This window comes from Malus domestica, chromosome 10, assembly GCF_042453785.1.
Source record: "Malus domestica chromosome 10, GDT2T_hap1".
NCBI lineage: Eukaryota > Viridiplantae > Streptophyta > Magnoliopsida > Rosales > Rosaceae > Malus > Malus domestica.
The window spans coordinates 13,988,437-13,997,386 of record NC_091670.1 but is presented as its reverse complement, the minus strand read 5'-3'; positions in this window follow the sequence as shown (position 1 = coordinate 13,997,386).

The window sequence follows — 8,950 nt, the reverse complement described above, 5'->3', positions numbered from 1 at the left end:
TCGGCACGTGGGGGCACGTGCGGCATTGAAATTTTTTTCTAAAAATACCTCGACGTCTGTGACGTCGAGTAGGTCACTGTGGTATATTCATATACCCAATTTAAGCATCGTATGAGAAGTTATTACGTATTGTTGGTTATGTGCTTTAAATAACGTTTTTATAGTTGTTTCGCATATAGGTGAGACCTATCCCGAGGACGAGCGCGTTCAAGGGCGTCACGGGGGTTATGACCCTTCGACATACCAGTGAGTGGGCAGTTATTTTCTGTTTATACCTATATACTACTGATGTTGTTTTCCAAAAATTGAATATAAATGAAAGTATGTTTTAAAATGTCGTGCATGCATATTATATGATTTATATGAATTAGTATTTGATGCATATAAGTGAAATAGTGCTGTGGACGCACAGGTGAGTATCAGGTGAGTATTATATTGTTCATATGGTTTATTGATGATGTGAATTGTGTTGAGAGCTCATAACCTGCACCCCTGGTGTTAGTGCTTATATTATTCACCCCGCACCACACGCTCACCTTGGATCCAAGTAGGTGCATGTCGAACATCCCATTAAAGGTGGTTCCGACATGTCGTATAGACCATTAGAGGTGGTTCCGACTTGTAGGTGACTTTCGATTATTATACAGCTGTTGATGAGAGAAGCACTAGAGCGTATTCTTACACCATTCTTATAGTACAGACTACTTCAGGTAGTTTCGATTTATGTGCAGAGTAGTGCTGTACAGGTCATAGTGGTGACTCCTGTTAGGTTGGATATTGAGCTATAGAATTAATAGTACAGGACTGTTGTAGGGTCTCTGGTTGATTCCTCATTTCACCTGTTATATTGAATCATCCTTATAACGTTTGAAGCATAGCATGGCATATTTCTTGAAAAGTATTAAAGACTTGTGATTTGAGTTAATTGCTGTTATATGGTTATATATGTATACTATTTTCTAGGAAAGTATACAGGTTTTACAGTGAGGGGTTAGAAGTGTTGTTAAATGAAATATTGTCGAAAAGGTTTGTTTTACTGACCCACTCAACATCGCACTTTTGGTTATGTCACGCCCACGTGACATCCAGCATGCCTTGATTCTAGGATCGGGGTGTGTCAGTTTTGTATCAGAGCGTAGGTTTGCAGTCCTATATTAATTGTTAATGCTCTAATGATCTTTTGGTGTCTTCTGTCAGAACTATGCCACCTCGTAGAGAATCACGTCATGCTTCTGAGCCTAATTTCCCTGACATAACTCAATTAGGGGAAGCGATGGCCCATGCCTTTCAGAATGCAATCCGTCCTCTTCCTCCTCAGAGAACACCCCTGGAGACTATGTACAATCTGAAATTAGATCGCTTCATGGGTAATGAGGGTCATGAAGGGGCAGAAAAGTGATTAGACCATATTGAGAAGACCTTTCAGGTGATGCAGAGTCAAGGAAATCTTCCTGATAGTAGATGGGTTGAGACCACTACTTGGTTTTTAGGATGAGAGCCAGCAGCTTGGTGGGTAAATCAAACTCAGTTTATGTCACCTGAAGCAACAACTGATTGGGAAGTATTCAAAGAGAATTTTAAGAAAAGATTTGTTCCCCCGAAGTACATTGATCGTAAGAAGCATGAGTTCACTCAATTGAAGCAAAAGAATATGTCGGCGCATGAGTATTATAGGAAATTTCCAGATTTATCCCGCTATGATCCTGATACAGCTGGTAATCAGGTAGAGACACTTCGCCGTTTTAAGCAGGGAACTAAAAGGAAATGGCGGACGTTTGCTAGTGCAATTCCTTGCACCACTTACCATGAGTTTTTTGAGATTTTGGTTCGGATGGAGGATTCCGAAAATCTTCATAGTGATAATGAGGAAGATGAAGATAAGAATGATAATTAGAGGAAAGATGACAGGGGTAAAAGTATCTCCACTCAGGGACCCCGTAAGACACAGAATTTCAAGAGAAGTGGAGCGAGCTTGAGTTCTTCCAGCGGAAGATTTAGTGTCACAGGCCCGAGGAGAGGTGGAAGATTTACTGGTGGACCCAGGTTTCAGAGACAGAGAGACTTTGGTGGTGCTGGTGGTTCAGGTCCTCCGTTGTGCCGCCGTTGTAATTTCAGACATCATGGAGAATGTAGGAGAAGTGGCGGTGGTTGCTACACTTGTGGGCAGACAGGACATAGAGCTGCTTAGTGTCCCCAGAGTCAGCATAGGCCTCAGCAGTCTGCTATGCCACCTTCAGCGCCGATTCAGCAGAACTTTGGATCAGGCAGTTATGGTCAGACAAGTCATGGTGGTGCTTACCACTATCAGGGTGATGCTGCTCCCTATGCTTTTGGACAGAATCAGTATTCCCAGGATCCTTATTTTCAGACTAGGTATTCCCAAGATCTTGGAGGTTATACTTCATATCCCTCCATGCCAGCTAATGGATCTCAGTGGTATCAGAGAGGTCAACCCCGACAGGGAAAGGTTGCTGCTAGCAGTGCAGGACCGTTTAGGCAGTCTAGCCAAACAGGACAAGAACGTACTTCTCAGGGGGGTGAGGTAATCAAGGTAATAGAGGTCATGGAGGACGACAACAAGCTCATGGACGTGTTAATCACATCTCACTGCAAGATACTCAAAATCATCCAGACTTGATTATGGGTACGTTAAATATTCTTGGTCACTTTGCTAGAGTTTTGATTGATTGTGGTGCTACACATTCTGTGATTTCTCATGCATTTGCTCAAATGACACAACCTCACCCTACACCTTTAGGATTTGATTTAGAGTTTGCTATGCCTAGAGGGGACAAATGTTATGTTGATAGTGTTTATCCAGGGTGTCCAGTGATGGTAGATGGTGTAGTTATGCCAGCTAATCTTATCCCGTTAGATATTGTGGATTTTGATGTGATTTTAGGGGCAGATTGGTTGCATTATAATCATGCCCATATAGATTGTTACGGGAAATCAGTTACCTTTCATCGTTCTGGACTACCAGAAGTTACTTTTGTGGGTGAAAGAAGTGGTGTGAGACATGGTGTTATTTCTACCATGAGAGCAAAGAAGTTGTTATCGAAAGGTTGTCAAGGATACTTAGCACATGTGGTGTTAAATGATGTTGTTCCTAGTAGTGTGGAGGAAGTTGGAGTAGTCAGGCACTATCCTGATGTATTCCCAGCTGATTTGCCTAGATTGCTGCCAGACAGAGATGTGGAATTTTCTATTGATTTGCTTCTAGGTACGGATCCTATATCTTTGACTCCATATAGAATGGCTCCAGCTGAATTAAGAGAATTGAAAATTCAGTTAGAGGAATTAACTGATAAAGGTTTCATTCAACCTAGTACTTCACCTTGGGGAGCTCCGGTGTTGTTTGTAAGAAAGAAAGATGGAACTTTGAGATTATGTATTGATTACAGGCAATTGAATCGGGTAACGATTAAAAACCGTTATCCATTGCCTCATATCTATGATTTGTTTGATCAGTTTAAAAGTGCATGTGTATTCTCTAAGATTGATTTGAGATCTGGCTATTATCAGTTGAAGATTAAAGATGAAGATGTACCTAAAACAGCTTTCAGGACCCGTTATGGACATTATGAGTTTTTGGTGATGCCATTTGGATTGACTAATGCACCTGCAGCTTTCATGAGGCTAATGAATGAAGTATTCTAGCAATATCTTGATAGGTTTGTCATTGTTTTATTGATGATATTTTGGTATACTCTAAGTCGAAAACAGATCATATCCGACATCTTAATTTGGTATTAAAGAAATTGAGGGAACATCGGTTGTATGCCAAGTTTAGCAAATGCCAGTTTTGGTTGAATCAAGTGGCATTTTTGGGACATGTAGTATCGGCTCAAGGAATTCAAGTAGATTCTTAAAAGATATCAGCAGTGGAGAATTGGGAACAACCACGAACCGTCACAGAAGTACGGAGTTTTCTTGGTCTAACAGGTTATTATCGACGGTTTGTTCAAGATTTTTCTATGATTGCTTTACCACTAACGAAGTTAACCAGGAAGGATGTTAAGTTCGAGTGGGATGAGAATTGTGAGCAAAGTTTCCAGCAGCTAAAATATTGCCTCACTCATGCTCCGGTATTGGTACTTCCTGACGATAGCGGTAACTTTGAGATTTACAGTGATGCTTCCTTGAATGGTTTGGGATGTGTCTTGATGTAACATAATAGAGTGATCGCCTATGCTTCTCGACAGTTGAAGATTCATGAAAAGAATTATCCTACTCACGATCTTGAGTTGGTAGCCATTGTCTTTGCTTTGAAGATTTGGAGGCATTATCTCTATGGTGAGAAATGTAAGATCTTCACAGATCATAAGAGTCTTCAGTATCTTTTTACTCAGCATGATCTTAATCTTCGTCAGCGAAGGTGGATGGAGTTACTAAGTGATTATGACTGCACTATTGAGTATCATCCGGGTCGTGCAAATATGGTAGCTGATGAACTGAGTAGGAAACCTTAAGGTCGACTTAATGCTTTGTATGCTTGCCGTATTCCTCTTCTTGCAGACTTGAGAGCTAATGGAGTAAAGTTGGAGTTAGAAGAACGAAGAGAAGTTTTTCTTGCTAGTTTCCAAGTCAGGCCAGTTTTGGTCGATCGTGTACTTGAAGCTCAGATGATTGATGAAGAGATCCAAGAAATGATTCGATTGAGAAATGAAGGGAAAAAGAAAGATCTCAGGATTCGAGAATCGGATGACATGCTTATTCAAGAGAACAGAATGTATGTGCCGAATAATGAGGAATTAAAGAAGGAAATTTTGGATGAAGCACATTGTTCGGCTTATGCTATGCGCAATGCATCCAGGAGGAACTAAGATGTACCATACCATTCGATCATTTTATTATTAGCCGAGTATGAAAAGGGAAATTGCAGAATATGTAAGTAGGTGTATTGTTTGCCAGCAAGTCAAAGCAGAAAGAAAGAAGCCTTTTGGACGGATGCAACCACTTCCCGGTCCTCAGTGGAAATGGGAAAATATACTATGAATTTTGTGTATAAGATTCCATGTACACAGAATGGATTTGATGGCGTTTGGGTGGTTGTAGATCGGTTTACCAAGTCAGCACACTTCATTCCAGTGAGAGAAAAGTATCCCCTGAATAAATTGGCTAAGTTGTTCATCATGAAGATTGTGAAGTATCATGGAGTTCCAGTGAATATTATTTCTGATCGAGATCTAAGATTTACTTCTAAGTTTTAGATAGCTTTTCAGGAAGCTCTTGGTACGAAATTGCTTTACAGCACTGCTTATCATCCTCAAACCGATGGACAATCAGAGAGGACTCTTCAGACGTTAGAGGATATGCTAAGATCTTCAGTGTTACAGTTTGGTGATTCTTGGCATGATCGCCTAGACTTGATGGAATTTGCCTACAATAATAGTTTTCAATCCAGCATTGGTATGTCACCATTTGAGGCACTTTATGGTAGAGCTTGTCGTACACCATTGTGTTGGTCAGAGGTGGGCGAAAGAGTGCTAGAGGGCCCAGAAATTATGGATGAGACTACTCAAAATGTTCAGGTGATTAAGTCTAACCTGAAAGAAGCCCAGGATCGACAAAAGAGTTTAGCAGATAGACATGTTACTGATCGAGTTTATAATGTGGGTAATTTGGTATTCTTGAAATTGTCACCTTGGAGAGGTGTAGTGCGGTTTGGAAAGAAAGGCAAGCTAAGTCCTAGGTACATAGGACCTTATGAAATCACTGAAATGATTGGTGAAGTTGCTTACATATTGGAGTTGCCTCCGGAGTTATCTAAGGTACATAATGTGTTTCATGTCTCGATGCTTCGACATTATGTTTCAGATCATTCACATGTGATTCCTCCTCAACCTTTGGAGATTAATCCGGATTTGACGTATGATGAGGAACCAGTAACTATCTTGGATTGGAAAAACAAAGTTCTAAGGAATAAGACAGTGAGCTTGGTAAAAGTATTTTGGAGGAACCACTTACTAGAAGAAGCTACTTGGGAGACAGAAGATCGAATGAGAGAGATGTATCCAAGGTTGTTTTATGAGTATTAGTGGAGTGAGTGTTGTATGAATTTTGAGGATGAAATTCTATAAGGAAGGTAGATTGTCATAGCCCGTCCCGAAATTTCATTTATCATGGATGTGAAATGACGGAATTGCCCTTAAAGGTTGCTATGGTATGTGTGACATGTTTATTTGAATATTTCATACTCTCCTAAGTTCTTGGAAATTAAAGGAAGTGGATTAAACTTGTATACATTTTTGTGTGGTTAGGGACTTAAAAAAAATTAGATTGTGGTTTGTTTTGGGTGGACCACACATACACGGGACACATAATCTCACCCCGTGCTCTCTCTCCTCCCTCTCAGTTCACTCTTTCTCCCTTCCTTTCGAACTTGTACGGACAAGAACCAAAACCCTTAAAACTTCATAGATCGACGTCAAAAAGGTGAGTTCCTTCATCCTTGCAACCTCTTGAATCGAATGGTACTATTTTTAGAACTGGAAACCCTCGAAATCACGTTGAAACTGTACCCCAATTTGAAATCACTGTTCATGCACACGTGAAATGTTGGTTTTCAGGGAATTCTAAGCCTACAGGGAGCTTAGTGAGGTCCCAAGGAAGCTCGGAGTACTTAGTTTGAAGGTTTTGGATGTCGGGATCGCAAGGTGTTCGAAGTTGGCCGGTTTTCTTGGATTCTACATGCTTAGGGCTTCATTTTAGTGTAAATTTCGTAAAAAATGGTTGAGAATTGATGCGAGAATTACTTGACACACAAATTAAACCCTCTTTTTGACAATTGTAGTATAGATGTAAGTAGGGTATCGTTCTAGGCCGGGGATTAGGAGGGATTGCTAATCTATTAAATTAATTTAAAAATATTAAATAAGACTCAAGGACACAAAACTAGGCTAAAAACTCTAATAACTCGAAACACACTTAAAATGACTCAAAATAATGAAAACAATTAAATTAAACACTAGGAACTGAAATGGACGGAAATTAAATTAAAAGACTAACAATAAAGAAAACTAACTAAATAATATAATTTAATAATGGATGGGTGTTTGGTTTTGATGAAAAGTAAATTAAACTTAATTAAATTACAGAATTGACAAAAACATAAAATTAAGGTAAAATGATAAATGACGGACTAGCTAGAGGGTTCTTCTCCACACATGACACATAAGCAACCTAAATTGATTTTCAGTTGTTCTTTTAATAAATTGTGAATTTCAATACTCCAGATTAACCGTGAACAGCACTAATTAACCCTCAGTTTTTCCACAAGTTATTGGGTTGGATGATTGCATACGACAATCCAAAACATTCCCTACAAGTTCCCTACATGAATTGCATAATAGAGATACAAGCAAGAATCATTAAGTTCTATGAAAAACATAAGCATTGACGAGGCACTCGTTACTATGATTTGCATGAAACTTATGCCAAGAATTTACTTAACGTGATTGTGACTAGCAACCTTCACTACTTGTGAATATAAGTTCATAACGATTAGGTGAAATTCACTTATATTCTAGCATCAAATTCATGCATGTAAATTAAGCGTGCACTCTCAACCAACATACACAAATCAGTTTTTATACGAACGGATAAGTAAATTGAATTCACAACTTATGAAATCACAACCGAAGGTAATCAATTCATATTATAAATATAAATCATGGCTTTGAATTAACCTCTAGCCAACATAAATTTAATTACACATTATTAAAACAGAAATAAAATAGAAGTTTGGAAAGATTAAACCGAAAGAAGGTGATCTGTTGCTGTGCAGCTTCACTGCGTCGTCAGTACGTGCTCTGTCAGTCCCTCTCTTCAGTTCACGCTGCCAAATGGCAGCTTCCCCCCTTGTCACACTGCCTTGCGTTCCTGCTGACCTTCTCTCCTTCCTGCGTCTCTGCGAGCTGCCCAAAGGGCAGCCCCTTTCTCCCGCTCCCAGACCCCCACTATGCAGTGCTTTCCTTCTTTTATTATGCGCATGTCTTTCACTTTGGCAGCCAGGCTGCCCTCCACTTTTCCAGCTTATTTTTATTCCCTTTGACCAGCTGCAAAGCAGCTTTCACCCTAGCTTTTGACTGTCATCACACAGCTGCCCACGCAACTATTTCTTTTTCGTCACAGACAGCCCACCTGTCTCTCTTGGATCCCCCCTCATTATCCTTCTTTATTTTTTTTTCATTTCTTTTCTTCTTTCTTTTATTTTTTTATTTTTTTCCTTTTCTTTTCTTTATTCTTTCTACAAAACATATCAAATCTTATAAACACAAAAATAACGTAAATAGCTCAAAAATATAAGGAACTAACTAAGAAAAGACGAGTGAAATCGAAGTAAAAATATATATAAATATGATCTGATCAAGAATTAACGAAGAATAAGGAGTTTGAAAATAACCCAGAAACCGGCGACTTTTCCGTCGTCGGCGAAACCAGTCCGGCGACTGGAGGTAGGGGGTGACGCGCGTGGGGGCGCGTGCGGCATTGAATTTGTTTTCTAAAAATACCCCGACGTCCGTGACGTCGAGTAAGTCACTATGGTATATTCATATACCCAATTTGAGCATCGTATGAGAAGTTATTACGTATTGTTGGTTATGTGCTTTAAATAACGTTTTTATAGTTGTTTCACATATAGGTGAAACCTATCCCGAGGACGAGCGCGTTCAAGGGCGTCACGGGGGTTACGACCCTTCGACATACCAGTGAGTGGGCAGTTATTTTCTGTTTATACCTATATACCACTGATTTTTTCCAGAAATTGAATATAAATGAAAGTATGTTTTAAAATGCCGTGCATGCATATTATATGAAATATATGAATTAGTATTTGATGCATATATGTGAAATAGTGTTGTGGACGCACAGGTGAGTATCAGGTGAGTATTATATTGTTCATATGGTTTATTGATGATGTGAATTGTGTTGAGAGCTCATAACC